At 41.9% G+C, this 26,591-nt stretch overlaps 1 protein-coding gene across 1 annotated transcript in view; it reads right to left on the minus strand.

Annotated features, from left to right (window-relative positions):
- Nucleotides 1-26,591, minus strand: part of Plch1 (phospholipase C eta 1) — a 207,775-nt gene that overhangs the window by 89,453 nt on the left and 91,731 nt on the right.

Consider the following 26,591-nt stretch of genomic DNA (forward strand, 5'->3'; position numbering starts at 1 on the left):
AGCCAGGAAACTTGTAAGAGCAAGCGGATGGGTAGGTGTGCAATAAAAAGTTGTCTTCTGGACATGACACAGTTCCTGCACTCACGACCTCCCAGCTACAGTGACTTGCATGAGATAATGCCAGTTAAAAATTCCAGCATGGATAAGAGAGAGACTACCAAGGAAAAGCTGAGAAGTTATTGGCAAATGATGACTACTGAGACAAGAGGAGTTCCTGTTTTAGGGGGATATTGGTAGGTTGCCCATGCCCCAAGGGATGATCCTACACCCATGGGCAGCACTAATTGGTTTGGTGGGTGAAAACAACAATAATAATGATGACAACAATTTTTTTTAAAGACATAAAGTTAGAAGAGAGATATGTTGGTGGGGAAGTCCTACAGGAAAATTGAAGGGGAGACTATGGGTTGAATATGATCATGATTATATATATATATATATATATATATATTATATATATATATGAAGTTATCAAACAATACATTTAAAATATTTTTAAGGTGCTTGTTGAAGAACCATGATGACCTAAGTTTGATCCCCAAAATTCTTGAAGGAATAAATTGATTCCCCAAAGTCTTCTGACCTCCAGCTGTAAACTGTGGCACACATGTGCCCACACTCACATGTATCATACACATATAGTAGTAACAAGCAAATATTTACATAGATAATATTAATATATTTATGAAAGTTTATCATTAGGAAGAAGAGTTTTGAGAATTTCAATGACACATAACAGCTAAGAGTTGTATTGAGGTATGTGATAAAATTGACCTGCTTTAAATATTTCATTCAATGACTTTTATTTATCCAGAATGTGTGACTACATAGTACTTTTATTCTGTTTTTTGAGACAAACAAGATCTTACCATGTAACCCTGTCTGGCTGACCAAGCTGGTCTCAAACTCAAGAGATCCACCTGCCTCTGCCTCTTAAGTGCTAGAATTAAAGGTGTGCACCAACATGCCTAGAAACAATATAATTTTAAAACATTCTGTCATCCCAAGAAGAAACCTCAGACAATTATAGTCATTTCCCATTTTCATACACTGACAACCACTACTCTGATTTGTCTCTAGATGTCATTCCTTCCTATATATTTTATACACAAAGTCATGTCATCTTTACTAGTGACTGGCTTCTTTCACTTAGCATAATGTTTCCAAGGTACTTATGATGATGATGTTATGTCTTATCTTTTTGTCCTTCCTCCATGGCACCAAGATGATGTTAAAGTCTTTCACTGGCACTTAGGGTTAAATGATCCTGAATAGGGAGACGTTTGGATAAATATCATGTACATTACAGAGCACTGTGTAAGTATAAGACTCACTATGAACTGGTATGAAGTAACCTCTAGGAGATATAAATAAGAGAACATGAAAAGATGCAATGTATGTTAACTTAGTAAAAGAAAAAAATAGAACTACACCACGCGACTGTGGCGCACACCTTTAATCCCAGCACTTGGGAGGCAGAGCCAGGCTAACCTCTGTGAGTTCGAAGCCAGCCTGGTCTACAGAGCCGTCGAGATCCAGGACAGGCACCAAAACTACACAGAGAAACCCTGTCTCGAAACTGCCCCCCACCCCGCGCAAAAAAAAATAGAACTACAAACAATATACAGTTATCTAAGTTGAGCACAGTCTACAAACTCAGTACTTGGAAGACAGGCAAAAGGATTAGGAATTCAAGGTCATTCTCAGCTACATAGGGAATCAGAAGCCAGCTTGGGTAACATGAGACCCTAAAACACACCCAGGAGTAAGTGTGTGTGTGTGCGCGCGCGCGTGCGCGCGCGCACACGCGCACACACACACACACACACACATACACACGTTTGTATAGTTATAGTTGTTTAGTGATCAACTCATTGTTAGAAGAGAGAAACACAATAAGCTTAAGCTAAAAATAAAAACAAAAAACAATGGAACCCATTAGCTGTCTGTAAGCAAGGGAATCTATGTGAAAAGAAGTGATTCTCTATTAGTATCCTACATATTTAAAATTAAAATAAAGTCAGTAAGAATAGGAAGGTGAGAGAAAAGTAAATACATATTTATGCACATGCCCAGAAAGAAGTCTACACATGTCTACAGCTCTGTACATTTTTATGTTTATATGTTTAAATATATTCTTTAATCTCTGTCCTTTGCCAAAAAGCAAAGTCACCTCCGTTTCAATCGTCACCTTGAGGCAGATTTGCACACACAAGGTCATGACCAAACCTCACTTCTGTTCTGATAAGCTGACCACCAAACCACATTAGCAGGCAAATAGAAAATAAACAATAACAACAAAAATCTCAGGTCTTTTGCAGGAGAATCTTTTCAGCCAAAAAGCACATGAAAAAATGAGTTGACTTCTTGCCAAGTTTCACAGATTAAAATAAATCTCAGTCACTGAAAGGGATTAGCTACTGAAAACAATTTCATTTCCATGCAAAGACATCCCAAATAACACAGGCAGCATTCTGAAAAGGGGAGAAAGGAAGATTTCCTAAAATCGTTGCAAAAGTAGGAGGCTTATTTGTTGAATCCTCAGCACAAACCATGACCCCGTTCTGGTCTGGTAGGCACTGGGTGATGGAGTTCACAGGCATGCAGCTGCCCACAGGAAAGAGTGTCAGGGGAAGGGAAGAGGGGCCCTCCTTCCAGCTCTGTCACTAACTGCCTGTGTAATTTTCCAGAAGGTCATGGAGTAGCCTTTCTTGAATCTAAAAGAGCATTTTCTTATAAAACAGCTGAGCTCTTTGTGTAAATATTATTTTCTTTCAATCAAAGTTCCAGGGTTTCTGAAAAGCTTTTAGAATGATTATGGGAGGTCTGGAGGTAGGGGGTGCGATCTGGGTGTCTTAGTAGAGATTGAATTTTCAAAATGAGTTTTATATATGAAATATAACTCACAGGAAATGGCTTCCTTTTGAGAGCTACCCCCTGTCACTAACAAGCCTTTGAGTCAAACAGCCTAGGAATATCTGTGCTCACAACCATGAGCAACTCATCTCAAAGGAAGAGTCTTCCTGGTGAATAGAAAACAACGTGAAGTTCATTGACCACCCACCCCCCTCACTGCTGCCAAATACCTTTGCCTAATCACTCCTATGGAGAAGATAAGATTACTCTAAAGCCTTTATAAACTAGTTGGTCATCAATAATATTGCAGAATCTGTCTGCAAGCCTTATGTGCATACTGTGAGTAGATAAATACATTTGAGATTTAGGTCAAAGAAAGGAATTAGTAAGTAAACCTTAAAATGGCATAACCTTTTATGTTTCCTTTATGGAAACCTTCTACCTAACATTTTGCTTCTTAATTGGGTTTATTTTATAGGCAACAATTGTCCTGTCCCACAGTCTTTAGCCCTGAGAAGTAAATAAAATACTAATCAGAATTCATTACAATATAATGTTGTTGGTTTTATTTAATGTGTTTCCATGGGAAAATAGATAAAGATTATAAAACATTACATTTAGTTCCAACTACCATGTAAAGAGTTTTCCATTTGAATATCAGATCAGAAGTGACCCTACAATATGGTTTTTAATATATGGTATTTTAAAAAAGAACCACAGACCCTCTTCCACCCTTGTTAGGTGACATGACATAGTTCTGGATATTTGAGGTCAAAATTCTCATGCCATGATAAAGAACTGGCCTTGCATATAAAGAACATTATCATCTAAGAAAGCTTACACATGTTTCTCAAACTTGCTGTGTACAAAAATCACAGAAAGACATTCTTAAATGCATTAAGCACAGGCCCCCGGCACATGCCAATCAAATCAGAATCTATTGGGACAGGTCTGAGCATCTGATATGTTTACAGGTTGGTTTAAGGTTCTCAGAGGTCTCCTATGAACCTAGAGTGATGTATTGGCTCACTTATTCCTAATAAAACCTCTATGACAGCAGTAGAGGTCAATAATTGCCCCACTATGAGGAGCAAAAGAAACAAACTCTAAGCAGTAAAGAACTTGTCTGACATCATGAAGCCAAGAAATGACAGTGACAGAGGTTGGAGTCAGGTCTCTTGAGTCCCACAATGGTATTCCTCCCATCACACCACATAAAACGTCCACGTTCAAAAGCTGTCTAGGTCACTAACTGGTCAGTTTCTACAGCAGTCATTACCCCAATATTTGGCTTCCTGGAGGAAAGAGGGGTTTGCTAGTATTCTATAGCATACAAAGCCCAGCTTTTACATATTAAGAAACGGTAACTGGTAGTTTAAATAAGATACATGTCCCCGGTAGGCTCATGTATCTGAATACTTGGTCCCCAGTTGGTGGCACTATGTGGGAGGCTGAAGAGGTGTGTGTGGTCTTGCTTGGGAAGTATGTCACTGGGTTTTGAGAACTTAAATACTCAAACCACTTCCAGTTTGTTCTCTCTGTTTTGTGCTTATATAGCTCAAGATGTGATCTCTCCAGCTGCTACTCCAGCTGCCATTCCTGCTACTTCTCTGACATGGTGGACTCTCATCCCTCTGGAACCATGAGCCCAAATAAACTCTTCTATAAATTATCTTGTTCATGGTCTTTTAACACAGCAACAGAAACATAATTAATACAATATCATTATTACTTCACAGAAATGATGAGATAAATTATGTAAACACTAGCAATAAAAGTTCATGTCGTCTTTTTTTCCCAATAACCCATTAAGTTCAACTAGTGCTACCCATTCATACATGAGTGTTATTGTTTGTTTTTGCTCGTTTTTCTTTTAGGGAGCCTGCCACCCAGCTCCCAAATAAATCACACACGGAGGCTTATCATTACTTATGAATGTCCAGCCTTAGTTTGGCTTAGTTTCTAGCCAGCTTTCTTTAGATTAAATTATCCCATCTACCTTTTGCCTTTGGGCTTTTCCTTTTTTCTTACCTCTGTAAATCTTACTCTTACTCCATGGCCTGCTGTGTAGCTGGGTGGCCTGCCCCTGATTTCCTCCTCCTTCTCTGGCTTCTTCTTCCTTCCTCCCAAATTTCTCCCTCTATGTATTCTCTCTGCCTGCCAGCCCCACCTGTCCTTTCTTCTGCCTTGCTATTGGCCATTCAGTTCTTTATTAGACCATCAGGTGTTTTACACAGGCACAGTAACACAGCTTCACGGAGTTAAACAAATGCAAAGTAAGCAAAAGCAACACACTTTAAAATAATATTCCACAACACATGAGCACGGGAAGCCTACTAGTGGAATATCATCAGTAATTAGTGATTCCTCCTTCCCTAGCAGCTGTCAGCTGCCAAGAGCTCCACACTGAGGGGTGACTATGGAAAATATAAGGACTTAAAAGGGCCAATTAAAGTTTAGACGGCATGGCAATGACGTGATATCTGATATGAGTCACTAAAACATGACTGATGCTGGATATCCAGGGGACTAGGAGTCAATGAGCCAGTAAATGATGGCTGTCACCAGATGTCAGGGGAACCTGGATCAAGCAGTGACATCATCTGTCACATAACAATTTCTGGCAAAATGTCTTTTTTATACACAAGAAGTCAGAAGTGAGCACCTTCACAAACCTGCCTGTGTGTGTGTGTGTGTGTGTGTGTGTGTGTGTGTGTGTGCCGGTGTCACTGATGTGCCTACCAGTGTCCGGTTGCCTGTTGGGGTACACGTATGTCTCATCTGCATACAGCTCCGAGTCTTCTTCTATCTCCCAGCTAGTTGTAAATTGTTCCTCTCTGGCTTTATTATTATTATTATTATTATTATTATTATTATTAAGAAAAAATTTCCATTCATTTTACACACACCAATCAAAGATCCCCCTCTTCCTTCCTCCTGCCCCCCCCCCCCCGGCATCCCTCTCCCAACCCACCTCCCACTCCCCCTCACAAGAAGGTAAGGCCTCCCATGAGGAGGCACATCCAGTAGAGGCAAGTCCAAGCTCCTCCCCCTGCCTCAAGGCGGCATGAGGTGTTCCATCATAGGTAGTGGTTTCCAAAATGCCCGCTCATGCACCAGGGATAGATTCTGATCCTACCACCACAGGGGCCCCCAATCAGATCAGGCTACACAACTGTCTTGCTATGCAGAAGGTCTAGTCCAATCCCATGCAGGCTCCATAGCCATTGATCCAACTTTCATGAGTTCCCACTAGTTTGGTTTGGTCGTCTCTGCAGGTTTCCCTAGTATGATCTTAATGCACTTGCTCATAGAATCCCTCTTCTCTCCCCAACTGGACTCCTGGAGTTCTGCCTGGTGCCTCTGTGGATCTCTACATCTGTTTCCATCATCATCCTGAGTGAGGTAACCCAGACTCAGAAGGACAAACATGGTATGTACTCACTCATAAGTGGATAATAGATGTAAAGCAAAGGATAATCAGACTACAACCTACAACTCCAAAGAAGCTAGCTAACAAGGAAGACCTAAAATGGGATGCAGGAATACATTGCCCTGGGAAGGGGAAATAGATGACATCTCCATGAGTAAACTGGGGATGAATGGAGGGTAGGGGATGGAGGATGCAAACATAAGGGAACAGTGTGGTCAGTCGAGCTGGAACAGGGATGGAGTAGGAAAGCAGTGAAATAGATACCATGATAGAGGGAGCCATTATGGGGATAGACAGAAACTGGGTACTAGGGAAGACCCCAGGAATCCCCAGGGATGACCCCAGCTTGGACTACTAGAAATAGTGGAGAGGGTGCCTAAACTGAACTGGCTTGCCCCAGAGATCAGATCAGTGAATACCCTGACATCACAGAGCTTTTCTCCTCTCTGGCTTTAGACCTTAGCCTTTACAGTGGGGTTTGCTGAGCACCTCCCTCTCTATGCCAAGTCAGCTGTTACTACATCAGCTGGGCTTGACTTTTCCCCAAAGCTAATGTGATCATTTTAATCATCAACTTCATAATCTAGAATCACCTGGGAAGAGTCTGGACAAACTGCCTAGATTAGATTGGGCTGTGGGCATGCTTGTGAGGGATTTTTCTTATTTGGGTTAATGAACTGGAGAAGACCCTGTGTGGGCAGCACAGTTCCATGGGGTCGGCCCTGGACTGAATGAGAAAGAGAGAGCAAGCTGAGCATTAGGATGTTTGTGGTAATTTATTGCTTTCCGCTCTTGGCTGTGGATGTGTGATCAGCTGCTTCAAGTTCTTGTCATCTTGGATTCCCTGGAGGGAGTGACTTGAACCTGGAATTGTGAGCCAAATAAATCTCTTCTCCCTAAGTTGCTTTTGTCAAGGAATTTTATCCCAAGCACAGGAAATGAAACTAAGACAACTACTGAAAACTAGTCTCTGTTGGCTCTACAAGAATGGTTCTATGGAAGCCAAAGAAGCATTTGAACTCGGCATGTTTTAAAAAGGGGGAGGGGGAGGCTTACCATACTTACACACTGATTTCAAAGCTCTAGTCTATTGCTTGAGTGATGGCCAGGTCAAAGTGAATTGTTGAATGTGGATGTACATGTCTTGAGGAGATGGAGGTTGAATGGGATCCTAGGAGAAATCCATCTTCTCCTGAAGGACCTGTCTGTATTGATAAGATAAAATAGACTCCCAGGTAGCATCTCCAGACATCTCCACTGTCTGAGAATCTGGATTTTAAATATACCCCCAGTAATTCTAAAGTTCATTTAAGTTTAGAAGACAAATTCTAGGTACCAATACTGTCAACACTGCTCAGTCCACTTGACTATCATAGGATCATCAGGACCAACCCAGTGCTAGAGGACACATAATGGAACTTTATTTTATAGGATGTCTTAGTTAGGGTTTCTAATGCTGTGAAGAGACACCATGACCATGGCAACTCTTGTAAAGGAAAACATTTAATTGGTGGCTTACTTACAGTTCAAAGATTCAGTCTATTGTCATCATGGTGGGACATGTCAGCGTGCAGGCAGACATAGCACTAGAGATTAGCTGAGAGTTCTACATCTTGCAGGCAACAGGAAGCCAACTGAGACATTGGGCGGTATCTTGAACAAATATGAGCCCTCAAAGCCTACCTCCACAGTGACAGACTTCCTCCAACAAGACCACATCACTCTAACAAGGCCATACCTTCTAATAGTGCCTTTCCCTTTGGGGGCCATTTTCTTTCAAACCACCACAGAGGGATACCTAAATCAAGGAAGTGAAGACCTCTTGCACAGTTTCAAATATGAACATTAGCCCACCACTGATAAGAGATGAACTATCCCAGTTAAAGCAAGGGTTAAAAAAGAATCAGTCCCGCCACATGTTACCCACTAGCCACCATTCTTCTATGAGCTCACAACTCCTTGAAGTCTGCTCTGCATCTCACGTTTTAGCTCTTACTTGTACAGAGTGGCTAGCTGGCTAGGAGTGGGGCACTCCTGAAGTGGGGCACCTGCCTGTAGCAGGGTCTGCTACAGGCCTTGACGACCAATAATCACGGTATCCGACTTCACCCACACCACACTCAAAGTCACCTCTTTGAAAATCAAAATCCCTCTGCAGTATTCAAACATGGTACACTACATATACTAAACCAAGATTAATTTATTGTCTGTTTCATTTCTTCAAGTCCCTGAACTCTTTTTTGGGTGTCTCTGGTCTTTGTTTCAAATTGCATTTGAAAACGGAATACTTACGTGTGTTCCAGCAAATTCATACCCTCTCAAGTAGGTCCCAGTTAATAATTTGAGACCCTATTCCTTCATCAACTGAGGGACTATGGAGCTGATCCTTTTGTGTCAAAAGCAAAAACAAAAAGCCCAAATAAAATCTTAACTGATTTCATGCAAAATGAGCTAATTTTGTTCACAGATGTCCTAATTCAGAGAGCTTTTTAACACTCTTTACCAAAGAGTCAAATGACTGAAGACGGAAGAATTCATGCTGCCCCTGGTGGAAAAGGCTATGCTTTCCTTTTCCCACCCTTTATTGCTCTCAGACCAATTTCTCCCTAGAGCTGGGGGTTTGGGAGACAACCTGCTGTGCTGAATGAAGCAGACCTGACACCTTGTAGCCATAGCTATTAGGAATTCAAGTCGGGTGGCACTAAAAGCACACATCTTTCTACAGCGGGGAAAATGTGCGCATGAATTCCCCCAGCTTGCCTTTTAAAACCATGTCCAACACTTTGTTCTTAATAACAAGCTTTCTTAAAAATTAAACATCACAAAGGAATCACTGAGTAACTGAGAGTTACCACCGCCTATTTGTGGAATTTTGATTGGAGATGCTATCCCAAATCTGTGTACTACAGGTCTTAAAATCATTTCTAAAAATAGTAGAACTTTCTAAAAATGGGAGAGAAGACAAAAATACTGCAAACCTCTTATAAGCAAAGTAAGCAGATGTAATCAGAGCAGATGTTCTCCGAACAGTCAATCTCGGGGGAGGGCAACATTAAATCCCTCCCCCACTGCTACAACATTTCTTGAGTCTCTCTGAATCCAAGTCATCATACATACTAACACATACAATGTTCACACATTCACATACACCCTAAGCATTACAAGGATTGTAGGGGACCAATCCCCACTTTTAGACCAGGGTACTCTTAAGCAGGGAGAAGTGAGGAATATTTAGATAGAAATATTTAGACAATGAGAGGAAAGACAGAAACACAATATAGCCTCGAGAGAGCCTGGGTCAAAACCCACCAGCCCAGAACTTTATTCAAAAGGGCTTTTATAACAATGCCAAGAAGCGGCGCAAAAGACCTCCCCCTTGCTAGGTACAGCCAAGTGTAGACCCTTCCAAACACCTGGTACTCAGGCCCATGGTCCAATCATTATCTTATGCAGTCCTGCTGGGTAAAGCCACTAGGAAACATCGGTGGGCTCCAACAAAGGATGACCATCTAAGAAGAATAAAGAGAACTAAGAAATAATAAAGATGGCCATATGATAGTTGGCTATGTCAAGCAATACGTATGTATATATGTATGTATGTATGTATGTATGTATGTATGTATGAATGAATGAATGACAGACAGAAGCTAAGAGGACTGTTATGGCTTGGATATGAAGTACTCCCACACACACCAAAAAAAGAGAATCATACATTAAAGTTTGTGTTCCCAGTTGGTACCTCTATTTAGGGATGTTCTGCAAACTTTAGGAGGTGAGCCATAGGTGAAAGACGAAGGTCACTGGGGGCATGCTTTTGCTGGCTCTGCCCTTGTCCTTGCCCCCACCCTTCCTGGCCACCATGAGGTAAAGAATCTTCTCTATCAAATACTCCCCCACCACCATTATCTGTTCAGGGTCATGAGGCCAAGTGACCGTGCCCTAAAACCTCAGACAGTGAACCAAAGCAAGTCCTTCTCCCCTTCCATTGCTTACGTTGATAGTTCTGTAACAACAGCAAATGTCCAACACAAACTGCATTAGAATGAATCCAACGAGAACAGTGCCAGCAAGGCTGAAGGGCAACAGAAGAAAACCATCTACTGGTGAAGGGGACAGCCAGCCCATAAACACCATGAGACAAGAGTTGCAAGCCAGGAAAAAGGGGGAGCAGCACAGGAAAAGAGGGGAACCCTGAGGGGCACCTCAAATGTTCTTGGCATCCAAAACACGGAAGAGGTGTGATGCTGGCTGCTCAGCGACACGCAAAACATCCACTTTAGCCACGCACTTCACAGAATACCACACAAGCATCTGTTCTCCGTGGTCCTGTTCCAGAGAAAGCATCCACTGGTCTCCTCAAGCGAGCAAAGCCAGAAGCCCTGGTTTTGTTTAAGCACAGGCAAAAATAGTGACAAAAGAAAATTCATTTGTGGGTTAAAACATAGTAAAGCAGCATTTCACTCGCTGTGCAAATATTTCAGGGTCGCTTAAAAAGTCATCGTGGGGACTGGAAAGATAGCTCAGCCATTAAGAGTGTGTGCCACTCTGACAGAGGACCTATGCTTGCTTCTAAGCACCAACGCTGGGTAGCTCAGAATAGCCTATAACTCGACTCCAGGAGAACCCAATGCCTCTGGATTTCACAAGCACCATCACACACGTGCACATACCTACACACAGACTCACACACATACATATAATTTAAAAAATGAAATCAAAAAATCATTGTGGATAAAGTTGGGGAACTGTTAATAAAATTGAGGTGGGTGGGCCGGAGAGATAGGTCAGTAGATAAAGTGCATACCTTGAAGATATGAAGACCTGGGTTTGATTCCGACAGGTATATGTACGATGGTGCACACAAGCGCATGCACATGAGTGTGAGGGCACAAACACACACACACATAAATTCACAAACTGAATTGGGAGACATCTGAATCCATTTGGTAATATCCAAGTTTAAAATAAACATGCATTTTGGTCTTGCAATCACATTACCAAGGATGTCCATGACGCTCAACTAAATGAATTATGAGTTAACCATAGAATTCAATATGAGGATGTCACTAAAAATAATGTCAACTCTATGACTAGGGAGATGGCTCAGTGCAAGCATGAAAACAGGAGGAGTTCAGACCCCAGAATCTACACAATACCAGATGGGCATTACAAGCCATATATCATTCAAGCACTTGAAAGGGGCAGACAGGGAGAAGCAAGTTACCTAACCAGACAAGCTCTACAGCAAGCTCTAGGTTCAATAAAAGGACCCTGCCTCCCTATAAAAGGTAGAGAGCAACTGAGACAGACTCCCAACATCAACCCTGGACCTACCTTATATGCACACATATGCACACATCCACACACACACACATCAGTACACACAGTATGTGCCCACACACATGTGAACACACACATAAGGGGGAAAAATGGCATGAATCTAAATTTTCCAAAAAAGGAAAATGAAGATGTTTTTAAGTGAACAAAAGAGTTAGAGAATAGATCTGAGGTAAAACTCAATGCCAAAGCTCTTGCTTAGCATGTACCAAGTGCTGGTGTTCAACACCCACCACTGCATACACATGCATGCACACAGACAGTTAGAAATCATTTATAGCATGACTTTGTTTGAATTGTCTAATCCACCGACTTTAACATATGCTACATACTGACAGAATTTAGGACATGCTGTCCTGAAATTCAGCCAACAGTAGCAGCAGAAGGTGCTGGCTGACCTCTCCTGCTCTCGTCCCACATAGAAAGCCATAAATAAATGACCTGTCCTTGCTCCAAAAATGGGTCAAGCAACATTCATTCCAAAGGTGCCTTCCCTAGAGGAAAGCGGCATCCTTCTGCATGAAGACACAGGGATACCTAGAACAAACTGACCAACAGGCCTTGCTACGTTCCTTCCTGCTGACCACAACAGAGCATGCCCTTTGTTCTTCATTCACCCTTTACTATGTCTGTCCATAAAAATAGAGTTTCTGTTCTTCGTGTCTCTGTTTCTAAAGGCTCTTATCACATAAAACTTACACTAAATAGACTGGTCACTTGCCCATGGCCGAAGGATCAAGAGTTCAAGATCATGGATGGCTACACAGTAAGTTCAAGGACACATGGCAACCACATCCCTTGCCTTCCGTTCAATTTTGTCAATGTAACTGCTGACTGAAAGCACCAAGAAGTCTAAGACCTTAAACATCACATATCTTAAGCATGCCTCTTCCCGGCCTCTCTATTCGGGTAAGTGGCTCTTTCATCTCCTGGCCTCCCTATCTGAGTAAGTGGCTCTTTCATCTCCTAATAGTTTAAGCCCCAAAGGAACAAGTGCCATAGTTTCCTTTCCTTTCTCCATCTTTCATAAGTCTAAAATACACACAACTCAAGACCACCCTTTCTCTCCAATATGGCAACATCTTTTCCATGTTCTACCAACTGTGTTGTTTTTAAAATATCAAGTAGATCTTCCACACATTCCAACAGACTCCCACTGGAGAAACTGTCAATCGCAAACTTCTCTAACAAAGGTCTACATGCATACACATGAGTCTAGCCCCCCAGCACACTGCATTTGCTGCTCTCTTCCTGTGGGATGCTGTCTGAGCAGAGGTGTGAAGGTCTTCTTCCTTTCATAGAGTTGGCATTACATCATTTAAAGGGCAGAACGTGTCCATCCAAGTTAAAAGAACTTCTGGTTACCTACTATATTAATCTCCGTTTTCTTCTCTAGTTCAGGTAAAAGAACAGAGATGCCTTTTTCTCCCATAATTTCCTGTACCTGATACATGGTTGAGACATCACACAATTTTGTTTATTTGGATTAAAATATTTGTGGTTCCCAATAAGCTACTCTAAAAAAGGAGTTGCTAGTTGCCATCCCTTGCCAGTTGCTCTCAAAAAGATATGAAGAATACTTCATCAATAAAAGCTAGGGACTGACTTATTCACTTCAGGATCCTTAATGTTTAAACCTAAGATTTGGTGAAGAATATAAATGAAAATAGATGAGCATAGACTTAATTGCCAATCAATGAGTCCATTCTGCTATTAATACAGAACTCAATTTGAAGATGTTTTATTAGACCAGTTAGAATATAGTGGAGCTATCCAACTGGTTGGAAAACAGTCAAAAGTATCTTCCAGAACTCTGAGAACTGCAATTTTCAATACAAGTAGATTTCAGTGAATCACAGTAGAGGAGCATTATCAAAGGTCTTCCAGTTCCAATGATTCATCTCCTTACCATCCACCATCTCTGTTCCTTCTGACTCCTGTATTGCTGTGAATCACACAGAGATGAGCCTCAAACATTATATTTGTGAACATTATGGGGAAACTCAAAAGACCAAAAGGCTTTGTATCAAAATTTCAACCATTATTTTTGGGGGATTACAGAATTAGAAATTGTTGGAACCTGGTCCAAGAATGAAACTCTGTGAGGAGAATTCTGAGAGCTTGTGAGAAAACTCCAAGAAGACAAGATGTGAGTCCTGCAACCTCAGTTTCTTCAGAACATGTAATTGTTCTTGGAATGCGATTTCCTGCCCCTCCCAGATGTATTGGGTTGGAGTGAGTTGACTTCAGCTGTTGTTATTCATGTGTCTTTGTGGAAAAACATGGTTTTGCCATGTGCAGCTTGTCCTTGTGGTTATATACAACTTGAACTCATGAGAACTTGACTCAGGTGACCCTTTTTTTACCACTCGGGGTACAAATCGTCTGATGTTCTGAATAAACTTGGCTATTGCATGAACTTTCTTTAGTCTACCTCACTGTTAGGCCGTGCTCTCCCAGGTCATGCCACCAACTAGAGAGGTGACAGAAATAATTCACACTCTTTATTTGCTTCTTACTTTGCTATTTTCTTGAATAAACAAGTAACATCTTAATTTAAAATTTTTATAAACTTCCTAATACGATATTTGCCTACATGCAATGAAAACTAAAAAAGAGGCTTAAATCTGGAAATGGTGAGAGAATACCTATAATTCTAGCACTTGAGAAGTAGAGGCAGGAAGACCCAGAAATTCAAAGTCATCCTCAACTACATAGCAAGTTCAAGGCCAACCTGGGCTATGTGAGACTCTTGTCTCAAAAATCAAAGGGGGGGAGTAGAGAGAGGGGTAGATTGATTTCATAGACAAACACCAAAATATTTCAACATGTTTAAGAAAAACTTAGAATTTAAAATATTATTTTATTACTCTTTAATAAACACTACTTCAAATTTTTCATTGCAGGGGAAATTTTTCTGTCTTACTTATAAAAGTTATTTACATAACCCTGAAATTCTGACCCAAATTATTAAAGTCAAACTGATCCACCTTTGGGTCACCTTCACCTGATTTAGAGGCAGAAGAACATTACATAATACAGAAAGCAATTCTGGGAATTTTGATAAATTCAAAAAAATATAGTCGCTGAGCAATCAATTATCAGCAGCAAAACTGTGATCTTCCACACTGGTGATTTGTCAGCAGCTCCCAAGCCATCAATGCTAGAGTTATCATCATGCTGAAGGTACACAATGTCAAACATGCTGCATCTGAAGGAGCAGAGGTGCTGTAACTTCCAGGAGATGGACAAGCTTTGCCAGGACTCCAGCTCTCTCTGCCCTGGATCACCAGAACATTCCAGACAGGAAGGAACAACATTCAGAACCCTGGTCCCCGTGGCTGCTTCCCTGAGGGCCTATTCTCAGGACAATTATGTCCCTTGCTATTTTGAAATTCTGCAACTGCCTCATCACTCCAGTTAAGTGCTATAATCACGGCTCTGTTTTCTCCAGCCAGAGCAAGGGCAATTGAGACATCAGAGTCTTAACAAGGCAATCCCAATCCAAACATTCAAAAGTCATGGTAGGTCCATCTCTTCTTAAATCTCAGAAAACATTTGCCCTTTGCAAGGCAGTGGTATTCTAACAGCAGAAGAAACCTCTGGGGATGGCACAGAAGCATCTGTGGTCTTTAGAACTCAGTCACCACCACTGGTCCCTCACAAGTCTATCCCTAAGTGAACAGCGACCGGAAGGAGTCTTTTTCTAAATACCCAGGGCAGCATGGAAGCTCATCAACAAGGTCAGTGTCACTGAAAACACATCTGTGGAGTGCAGCCTTCCTGTGTGCTCGCAAATGAGGAGCCAGGCCTTCAAGCTGAAGCCAGGCTTGGCAGGGTGACTTATCTGGGACAGCTGGAAGCAATGTCGCAGTGGCCATCAGCTGCCAGAAGTAGACATGCATGGCTCATTAGATCTCTGCCAACAAGTGATGATTACTGTGCTGGAACTGAGGTATCCTCTGATGCTGATTACTCCAGCTACCCAGCAGCTAGACGTGGAATCCCCCCCGCCCAAAAAAAAACCCTATTGATCTTAGTCACAGAGTCCCTATTCTCACCCACTCTCGCCCACACTGTGCCCTGGACCTGTCTGACAACAAAAGGTTGGCCTTCTCCACATCACTTACCATGCTTTTAGCCAGAATGGGGAATTCCTCAGGAAGCTGGATCAAGCATCTACTACTCTGCAGCCATCATCATATCCATGAACAAACCAGCTGCCAAGCAGCTTATCTCTGGGGATTATCTGTTTCCCAGTTCAAAATGCACTTTTAAAATACAATTGTCTGCCTTCTATTCTGTAAACAAGGATGACCAGGCTTAAGTCAATCTCACAGTTTCTCCATAAAGCCATGTTCCACAGAGGAACCTTTAAACAATCTACCATGAAGATTTTTAAGGGCTTAAAAATGAATATCTCATACAAAATAATTCTTGACATTTTGTAGTTTTGTTTTTGTTTGAGGCAGGGTCTTACTATGTAAAGCAGACTGGTCTTGAACTCAGAGATTCCCCTGTTTCTGCTTCCCAGTATTGGGGGCTGTGCCACCATGCCTGGCTCGGCTATTTATTTTTAACGGGAGATAAACTTCTTTATTTTTATTTTCTCTTTTGTTATTTTGCTGTTGTTGTTTCTTTGTGTGTTGGTGTGTGTGTACTAGGCGAGTGCTCTACTACTGAGCTACACTCACAGTCCAGGACAAGCTTTGTAAACACTCAATTCTGGCTTGTGGAATAGCAAACAGCCTGCACAAGACCAGTAATACTAAGTGCTCATGGCAATTGTGTTAGAGAAGAAATCCTCACTTGAATTTTTATATCAATAAAAGGCTCACTCTAACGTGTCAGATTCCAAGCCTGTCCTCCATTTGACATTGCACTTGAGACACAGAAAAATCAAAACTCTACCTGGAAAATAAGGACCCCATTCCTTTCTACTGCTCATGCTGCCCATTGGGTGGGTGGTCTATTTCAAACACGCTTTTCTTCCCCTTGATGTGAAGAACTCTTTAGTTCTCCTCTCATCCTTCACTTCTCCTGAGGTCACTGAAGGGGATGGGATGGAAGCTGCCATAGAACAGAGGAAGTCCCCTGTGCTGAGAAGTGACAACGTGCATCACTGCTGGATGCTCAGGGTACCCGTTCTCAAACACATCATAGTCCAAACATGCATCTGCCCTGTGAGACCAAGCATTCTAAATGGCCTGTACATTTAGGGGTACACACCTGGAACCCTAGCACTTGGGAGGCTGAAGCAGAAGGATCAAAGGTCAGCCTGAGCTATATAGCAAGACCCTGTCTCAAAATCGCCGAAGTGGATAGATAAATAAATAAATAACCTGTTGTAGTCATATTTGGATTGTTGTCTTTTGAATGTGTCTATCTCCTTATGCCCAGGTAATATGTGCCTTGAAATAGGTTAATTGTTCACATTTCTTTCACTGTTTCATTTTTTTTCTCAACACTTGTTATCTAATGTTTTATTATGCATATAAAGTACTTTATATAAAATTCTTTATACATATAATTATACATAATATTATGTTTATAATACATATATCACACACACACACACACAGACATCCAACCTCTTAACTTGTTTTCATTGTCTGTCTCTATATTCCTTCAGTGAGTTCTCTCTGGGACAACTCTCACAGGCCCATCCAGAAATGTGCTGTGCTAGTCTTCTAGGCATTTATTTCTCAGTCCAACCAGATTTACAATCAGTATTAACAAGCACACACAATATTAACAATTTATCCAAGCCATGAAGATGCAGCGTGCTGCATTAACCTGTTACACCTGCCTGTGTGAGTGAAGAGCAGATGTGCTCAACTCACCTATGTACAAATATCAGGTATGGAGTAAGACCGTCCAAGGCAGGACTATGAAGCCTTTTCCCTCCAGTCAAGTCAACAGCAACGTCACCAGTCCTGGTGTATGGGGGCTCCCGTGGAGAGGAAGCTGGCATAATGGGGCTATAAGTTATGAGGCCCAACAGTGAGGAGTGGGGCTGCCTGCTGGACATCACCAGGAAAACAAGGACTCGTCAAGACGGAAAGGATCGAGAATTCACGCAAGACAAGCACTGAGCCAGTCAGCAATGGCCAAAAGTAAACATAACTCAAATAACTGTCAGCCAATAATTGCATTCAAACATGTGGGCTAGAGCCTAGAGAGATGGTTCAGTCTGTAACATGTCTGCCTTGTAAGCATGAGATCCTGAACTGAATCCCCAGGACTCACATAGAGAAAACCAGGCATTGTGGCATATGGCTGTATTTCCAGCACAAGAGGGATAGATAGGTAGATACCTGGGGGTCACTGACCAGCCAGCCTTGGCTAGTTGATAAACACTAGACCTGTGAGAGACCCTGTTGCAAAAAAAATAAAGTAGGCAGCAATAAAACAACACCAATGTGGTCCTCTGGCCTCCTACATGTGCACCAGTACACACACAAGCATACATATGTATAGTCTGGACTATCCATATAATTGGAGTTATTCAGCTACAAATACATGCCACCACATGGACAACTTTGAAAACAACAATACTAAGTAAAAGAGACCAGACAAAAATGCCACAAAAAATTCTTCATATGAAATTTCTACAATAGGAAATCCATTAAGACAGAAGAAGGCAGATCAGAAGTTACCAGGGCTTGGGGTGAAAATCCTCTGCATTCAAGGATTCCCCCCCCCCAAAGAAAGAAAGAGGGAGAGAGAGAGAGAGAGAGAGAGAGAGAGAGAGAGAGAGAGGGAAGGGAGGGAAGAGGAGGAGGGAGGGAGGGAGGGAGAGAGGGAGGAGGGAAGGAAGGAAGGAGCCACTAGAGATGAAAAAGTTGAGAAAGTATATTTCTGTGATGGTTGTGTGCAGCATTGTGAACATACATACCCCTGTGCCTTACAAATTAAAGGGGGAAAAATGGTAAACTGTTATATTTAGACCACTCATAAAATATTTATCAGTAACAGAAAAGGATGGGAGGAAGAAATAATGCTTAGAACAGTACCTCTGACATGATGATACAGACCCTTAAAATAATATTAATTAAAAAAGTAAAAACCCAGGCTGGAGAGACGGTTCAGCTATTAAGATCATTTTCTGCTCCTGCAGAGGACCTGAATTCAGTTCCCCAAACTCACTCCAAGCAACTCACAACTGCCTGTGACTCCAGCTCCAGGGAATCTATTGCTCTCTTCTGACTTCTGTAGGTAGGGCACACGTAAATGTGTGTGTGTGTGTGTGTGTGTGTGTGTGTGTGTGTGTGTGTTGTACACGTGTACACACATGCACTCGTATATGTGTGCATGTGTACTGGTGTGCACACATACACGTGCATACACATATACACTTAATAAATAAATATATATAAAACTTTTTTTAATTTTAAATCCAGCTACACTGCCAGCTGCACTAAAATGGCTTTATTTGGCCCATATGTTTCCCACTTCCCATTCTCTTTTTGTACGCACCAACTCCCCAGATGTCTAGCAATCATTCTCTCTCTACCCCTAGGTATAGAACTTCTCAAATCCTGCAGCTTCCACCTTCATCTGTCTGAGGATTTCCACGAACTTTAAAGGCTGGGAACACAGTGCCCAGGAGGGAACATAATAGGCAGGCCCTCAGTCAGAGCCTGCAGCAGATATCGACGATCCAAATCCTGCAGCCAGCTGGGAGGATTACACACACTGCACTCCCCTTCCAGGTTCAAACAAAAGACTCAGACTTGACCTGCACCACCCCAAGAGTTAGAATTGCCTAACATCTCAACACAAAACTTTTTACAGCGGTGGTATACCTTGTTTCGTGCTAAGTTCAGTTTAAACATTGGCTAGCAGAACACATTCTACACATCAGCTTCTTTTATAAGTTTTCCACCCGTAAATGTAAAGGTAGCTGCTACTGATAAAAAGCCACTCCTTGGGATAGAACGTTGCATAACGAATTGACTCATAACCATCTGATCAGTTACTGAGTTTCTTTAAAGTCTGAGCCTCATTGAAGTATTGTATCCATTCTTGGTTACTGTAGAGGTGCTCCGGCTACAGCTAAGAGGAAGATGCTACAAATGGCTGACACAGAAAGGATTTCTTACACTGTAGAAGAGAACACTAGGGAGGCAGTTAGATGGTTACTTTATTTAACACTTCAAGAATTCATTAAAAATCTAACTTTTCTTCGGGACAGAGAGATGGCTCAGCAGTTCACAGGGCCTACTGCACTTGCAGAGGGCCTGAACTCCGTTCCCAGCAACCACACAGTGGCCCATGACCTCCGTCAATTCCAGTTCTAGGGGATCTGATTGCTTCCTCTGGCCTGCACAGGCACAGCACACACGTGGCACATATCCATATATTCGGGCAACACACACATAAAATAAAGTTAAATAAAACATTTTTAACACCCCATTCTCCCATCTTTCTACTGTTGTAGCCCTAAGCCAATAAGCTACCAGATGGCTGAGGCAGATCTGCGCATCTTAGCTCAACTTTGCTTCATTGCACCATTTGTAAGAGAAAAGAAAATATCTCTCTCCTTTTTCTTTCTTTCTTGTTTGTTTTTTGTTTTGGTTTGGTTTTTTGGCTTTTCAAGACAGGGTTTCTCTGTGTAACAGTCCTGGCTGTCCTAGAACTCACTTTGTAGACCAGGCTGGCATCAAAATCACAAAGATCCACCTGCCCAGTACAAGTGCTGGGATCAAAGAATAAAACATCTCAAGCACCAAAATTTCCTGTCTAATTGCCTCACTATTACCAATCACTATCAGGAAGCTAGAATAATCAATCTGGTCACAATTTCAAGGATTGGGCACATAAACCACCCTTCTCTGGAATAGGATCAGCCCATTGGGGCTCTGTTAGGAAATGAGATGCAGTGAATGTTTTATTGTTATTTAGAAAATGCACTAGCAAAACAAATATAAATCAAGATAAAATTTGAGAGCATTTTTCAAATGGTTTGATTTTTCAACCTCAACTAAATAAATATATTTGGTACCTCAAAGTATAATCCCAGGATTTACCCCAATCTGCAAACTATTCATTATGGATTTAAGTCCAAAAGAGTAGATATCTGCAGGTATAAATAACTTCAAACAATTCAGATTCTTTTCTAACAATTTGAAAGACCAATTTTATATATGGTTGACTAAATAAAAATTGGGCGGGTGGTATGGTTATGTATACCTTTATTCTCAGCACTTGGAAGGCAGAGGCAGTCAGATCTCCAAGTTTGAGGTCACCCTGAACTACATAGTGAGACCCTGTCTCAAGAGAAAAAAAATATGAAGCTTATATTTTTATGCCTTGATTTCATATCTTTAATGGTCAATTTTAATTGTATTATACAAAAATTTTGGTCTGTTGTAGACTAGAAATTTAAAACATCAAAACATTTACCAGAAGGGATTAAAAACATGCTAAGTCCTTCCTTGGTATAAAATGACAAAATTCCTTAGGATGACCAAGATGTCACTTTGGTGAGGAGCAGATTCAGTGCCATAGTTTTTCCTTTAAATGAAGAAATATTACCTATATACATTAGCACTTTCACTCCATGGATATGGAAAATGTATTCCGTAAGCACCTTCACATCTCATCATTTTTGCTTTTTAGATATCAGATCATATTAAGTCCTGCAGTGCTCCACAGAAGAAGCCAGGACATCTCTGAAGAGCACACTACCTTTGTCAGCTATTGCATGTCAATCAAACTTTCCACACATCTACTGCTGTGAATTCAGTGGACTTCAAGTCACCTTGCACACCACTCACTTCAGAGACAACACCCACCTTGAAATTTATCCAAATTGAGATCTTGAAGGGGATGATTAACATATGTTCTTTCTTAGGAAAGGAAGACCTCCCTGAGTACGAGCCAAGCAGAAGGTTGGGGACAAAGGATCAAAGGGAACAGAGCTTCATGTTAGGACATCAGCTTAATGTGCTTGAGGCCCCTTCTCAATCCCCAACAGCAAACAAAAACCCTTCTGAGCTTTACTGATGGCATTTGGTGGTAGATTGTGTTGCTTCTCTTTATTTTACTCTTGTTATGGCTCAGCTTTCCAAGTGATCTTTAATATTCCATCTTAAGAATACACTGGGGCTAGAAAGATGGCTCAGTGGTTAAGAACACACATTGTTCTTGCATAGGACACGAGTTCAATTCCCAGAACACATGTGAGACGGCTCACGACTGCCTGTAACTCCAGCTCCAGGAGATCTGATGCCCGTGACCTCCTCATACATAGACATACACATGTACACACAAACAAATAATAATAATAAATAAAATATCTCTTAAAAAATAAGACACTATTTTTTTGTGTATGTGCCATACTTCATTGTAAGAAATTATGTTTCATGTGCTCAGCACATATGTTTACCTCAAGGCCTCTCTGACGGAGTCTCCTTTTCACCCTCATCAAACACAGGAGATACAAGTGACTTCACCCCTCCACAATCCCCATCACGGAGCTCTAAAACTACAATGCCACATAAACCACCAACCTGTCACACACTCCCCTGTGGGGTCGGTCCCCACAAGGAATGAAATTTAAGCACAGAGAAAACAGACAAAACCTTTTAGACACTGCAACACACACTATGGGCATGCAGGACAGCTAGCTTGCTCACACACACAAAAAAAGCTTATCCCTCCTTTTCCTAAAGCAGCCAGCTGGGACTTCATTTTGGATTTATACAATGATGTTTCTAGTTTTTCTTTCTGCATGTGATTGTTTATTTATAAAGTCCTGAACTTTGAGCTACCTCCAACACTAGAAACTATTCGGGCATAATGCCATGTTCATAATCTTAAGGCCTCCAGCTTCCCAGATTATACAAGATCCATCTCTTGTTATTCAATTAATGAAAAACACAATGTCACCCAACACTGCTGTTGGGAACTTCTATTTTCCCAACATGCCTATCCCCCTAGTTAGTTGCTTCTAACTAGAATCAACAAAACTCATGAATAAACCACAGGCACCTATATAGGTAAGTGATTAAAGTAGATGACTACCATAATATTGGAACAAAGTCTGGGAGAAAACATTAAGAAATAAAGGATTCTGACCCTGGAAAGGCCAGTAACTGAAACTTAAATACTTACCACATTTTCTAAAAACTTAAATTCAACTTTAAACTATATATGATAGCATACCACATGTATTTTGTAATATTCTTTAATAATCTAATTAATAAATATTTATTAAGCAAGCAAACAGAAATGTAAAACCTTATCATATACCACTGAATGAAAAGAAATTCATTAGAGACCCTTCATCCAGTAACTGATGGAAACAGATGCAGAGACCCACCGCTAAACATTAAGCTGATTCCCCAAATGTTAGGGAAATCCTGCTGAAGAGAGGGAGAAAGGATTGTAGGAACCAGAGAGGTCAAGAACATCACAAGAAAACACACAGAAACAACTAACCTGGCCCATAGGAACTCACAGCAACTTGATATGCCATGCTTTGTTGACACTTATGGGAGGACCGCCCCTTTCTAAATAGAAACAGAGGAGGAGTGGGTTGAAAGGGGGGGTAGTGGGAAGGGAGGGGAAATTGTGTTTGGGATGTAAAATAAATTAATTAATTAAATTTGAAAAAAGAAATTCATAGCTTTGTTAAGATTCCCATAAACCAAGCATCCTTGGTACCAAAGATATAAGTGCAAGCCTACTGAAGACATCTAAAATCGCAGTAACTGAGCAGCAGGAAGAACCTATGAGGAAAGGAACACAGGGGAAATAATCCAAGGATTGATATCTACAAGCATGTTCTGTGTGTTATGATTTGCTATGGTGCTGGTGTGTTGCCCAAAGATCCATGTGTTAGAAGCACAGGTCCTTGTGTGATGGAGGTGTTGAAATCACAGAACCACCAAGAGGCAGAGCCTACTGGGAGGTGACTAGGTAACTGGAATCACCACCAAAATAAGATTGTTCCTGCCACTGTGGGTTACTTATAAAAGAGCAAGGCAGGTCTCTCCCCTCTCTCTGCCTGTCTTGCCATGAGCTCTCTCCTGAATACACTCCTACCTTTGTGATGTCACCTGTGAGGGGGTCCTATGGAGCCAGGTGCTAGTCAAGATGGCCCCAAGGGAAAGTGTGAGGGTGGAACCCAAGTTATTTATAAAAATATGATTGGAGCTTCAGATCAAGAAAGATGATGTCAGTACGTGATTCCCTCATCGGCAACATTGTAAATACTGTAGACTGGCGCATGATTGGATAACCTTTAAGCCCACCGCCTCCCCCGAGCCTTGTTTTCTTTATGCTTTAAAAGAGCTTCCTGTTTTTAAATAAAGGAGTCCTTGCTGCGTCTGATTGTCTCCCGGTAAAAAGGGAGGCTGGGGAAGGTGAGCAGAGTACTTACTTTTCCTCGGTTCCAGGTCGTCCCTTCTCAGGAGCCCTAAGTTCCCAGTGGGGCAGGACCCCACAGCTGGCGCCCTAACACAGGCTTCCAAGGTAAGTGAGACCCTCAGTATGGGTAATGCAATCTCACCAAAGGAACAGCCGGCTCTCAAGGCCCTGGGCTACATGTTCAGGTCCAGGGGGCTTGAAATATCTGAACTCAATGCCATCGCTACTTGGGAGACTATTGTTCTCCTAGTGCCCTGGGTGTCCAGTGCTAATCTCTTTTCTTGGAGAACTTGGACAGGGTGGAAAGATCGGCCAGAGAAAGGGAAAAACATTTTGATACAGTACCACCATTGGGGTTCTATCCCACCATTACTACCCTTAAGGCCGGGTTCCATCTGGACTCCCTGCCCCCTCCTCCAAGTGCCCAAAAAGGGAAGAAGGACTCCCACATAATGCTATGGGGAAGACTGGGGAGGATTAAAAAAAAAAAAACAAGAAGAGGGAGGGAAAGGGAGAATGGGCTAAGTTTGAGGAGGAGTACACAGATGATATGGAGGCATGCATGACAGAAGTTAAAGCAGAAGTCAAAGTTTCTCCCTCAGCGCCTTCTGAGCCTCATGCCCGACAGGGCAAGGCCCTCTGCCATATGCCCGGGATGTAGAGGAACGGTCCTCACCATACATGGACGGCCCTTAGAAGGACCTGCATGATTATAACCCCCACGGCAAGCCATCGCCTGGGAAGCAAGAGGCCAGTGGTCCTGAGCTTGTGGAGGCCTATGCTATCCACATGGGACCCCAGGGAGGGCTGGGTGCGGAGCCTCAGGAACAAACTCAAACCCCCCAAGGCACTTCCCGTCAACCTGGCTCTGGGCCCTAATAGACCTCAAGAATGGTACCCATGGGAGGCCAAGGACCTTAAGGAGCTCTGCAAAGCAGTTGCAGAGGATGGTCCAAATTCCCCTTGGTCCCAGACCTTGTTGCAAGATATTGCCTACAACCCCTGTGTGCCCAAGGACTGGCTAGATTTGGCTGAGGCTGTCCTCTCAAGCACCCAGTACATTAAATGGTGTGCCCGTTATAAAGAGGAGTAGGTGCGGAAGAAGCCAATCAGGCCACTTCAGCCTGCGATTCCAATTACCTATGGCATGTTGGCAGGGACGGCTGACGGATATTCCACAGGAATTCAGCAGGCTGCGGTCTGGGCCCATACCAGGACCAGGTCCGACAGGCAGGGCTGGCGGTTGGGCAAGTAGATGAGGGCCACAGAACCTCTAGGGGTCAGGCAGAAGCCAGTGAGACTTGCCAGAGTTATAGACAGATCACTAGCTGCAAGTGAGGCCATCGTCACGGTACTTGGATTGTCTGTGTAAATGTTGTCTGTTTCTGTCTACTAACAGACAAACATTTTCCTGGAGAGAAGGACAGAGAGGCTCAGCATGGACCACCTCCCTCCCTCCCTAGCTCTCTCGCTATGAGGACTGCAGCCAGCTGGCCGCTCTCACAGAGGGTGGGGCTCTCGGTACAGGCGGCAAAGACGCGAGCTCTGACAGGGCGATGGGGACTGCCTGCAACTGACAAAAACTGTGTGAACACTGAACAGAGAATCTGACTTGAGTCAGAGGAGTTAACAAAAACTTTTTTTCAGCAACACTGGCAGCCAAGGACACACTCGATGCCCACTGCTCCCCCTCCCTTCCTTCCTAAGCCAAGTTCTTCACCATGATAACTTCAAGGTCTCTTCTGCCGGCCAGCAACTTCTCTTGTTAACCCTTCTCTGTCCTGATATTGCTTGAAAAGAAAAATGTTGAATTAATATTCAAAAATACATGGGTTTTGGTCATTTGAGTTCAATGGGTTGCAAATACTTGCCATCATTTAAGAGAATTGGTTACAAATTATTGTTGGTTAAGACAAGGAGAAAAAAAAAAACTATATCAAATTCCAAGTAAAGAATATTTCAATGAATTAAGAAAAAAGATGTTTTAGGATGTAATGTTTTCATAAAAATATGAAGACCTGAGATACAAGAATAAAAATTTGAATAAATGATTTTTTAGTTTGAGGAAGCAGTTTAAGATGTAAAATTTTGAAGGCTTAAGTATGTCATGAGGATTTGAGTACGTGATATTTTGGGTCTGAGAAAGTAGTTTGAGGTATAAAAATATGAAACTTTAAAGTTTAAGTAAGTTGTGAGGTTTGAGTATAAGTAAAGTTTATGTGGGGTCTAAATGTAAAGGTTTTAGGTATGGGAATATAAAAAGAATGTTTTGGGAAGGAGGAAATCAAGTGAAATACAAGTTATTGGGATGTGTAAAAGCAAGTTATAAAGGTCTGAGAATGAAAAGACTTAAATAATGATTTTAAAAAGTAATTTGAGATATATAAAAGAATGAAACATGTTTCAGATTTCTTTTTCTTGCTATTCTGCTGTTACATTGAGACTCCAAAGGTTCATAGTTTTAAAAATGTCTGTCTACTGTGTAGGTACGAATGAAAACGTGGCCACATGTATGTTTGGTTTTTAATGTCTGAATTTGCATGTCTTTTGTGTTAAGGAATACAAGTTAATGCTAGTCATCCAGCTA

The sequence above is a fragment of the Peromyscus leucopus genome, chromosome 6, assembly GCF_004664715.2.
Source record: "Peromyscus leucopus breed LL Stock chromosome 6, UCI_PerLeu_2.1, whole genome shotgun sequence".
Classification (NCBI taxonomy): domain Eukaryota; kingdom Metazoa; phylum Chordata; class Mammalia; order Rodentia; family Cricetidae; genus Peromyscus; species Peromyscus leucopus.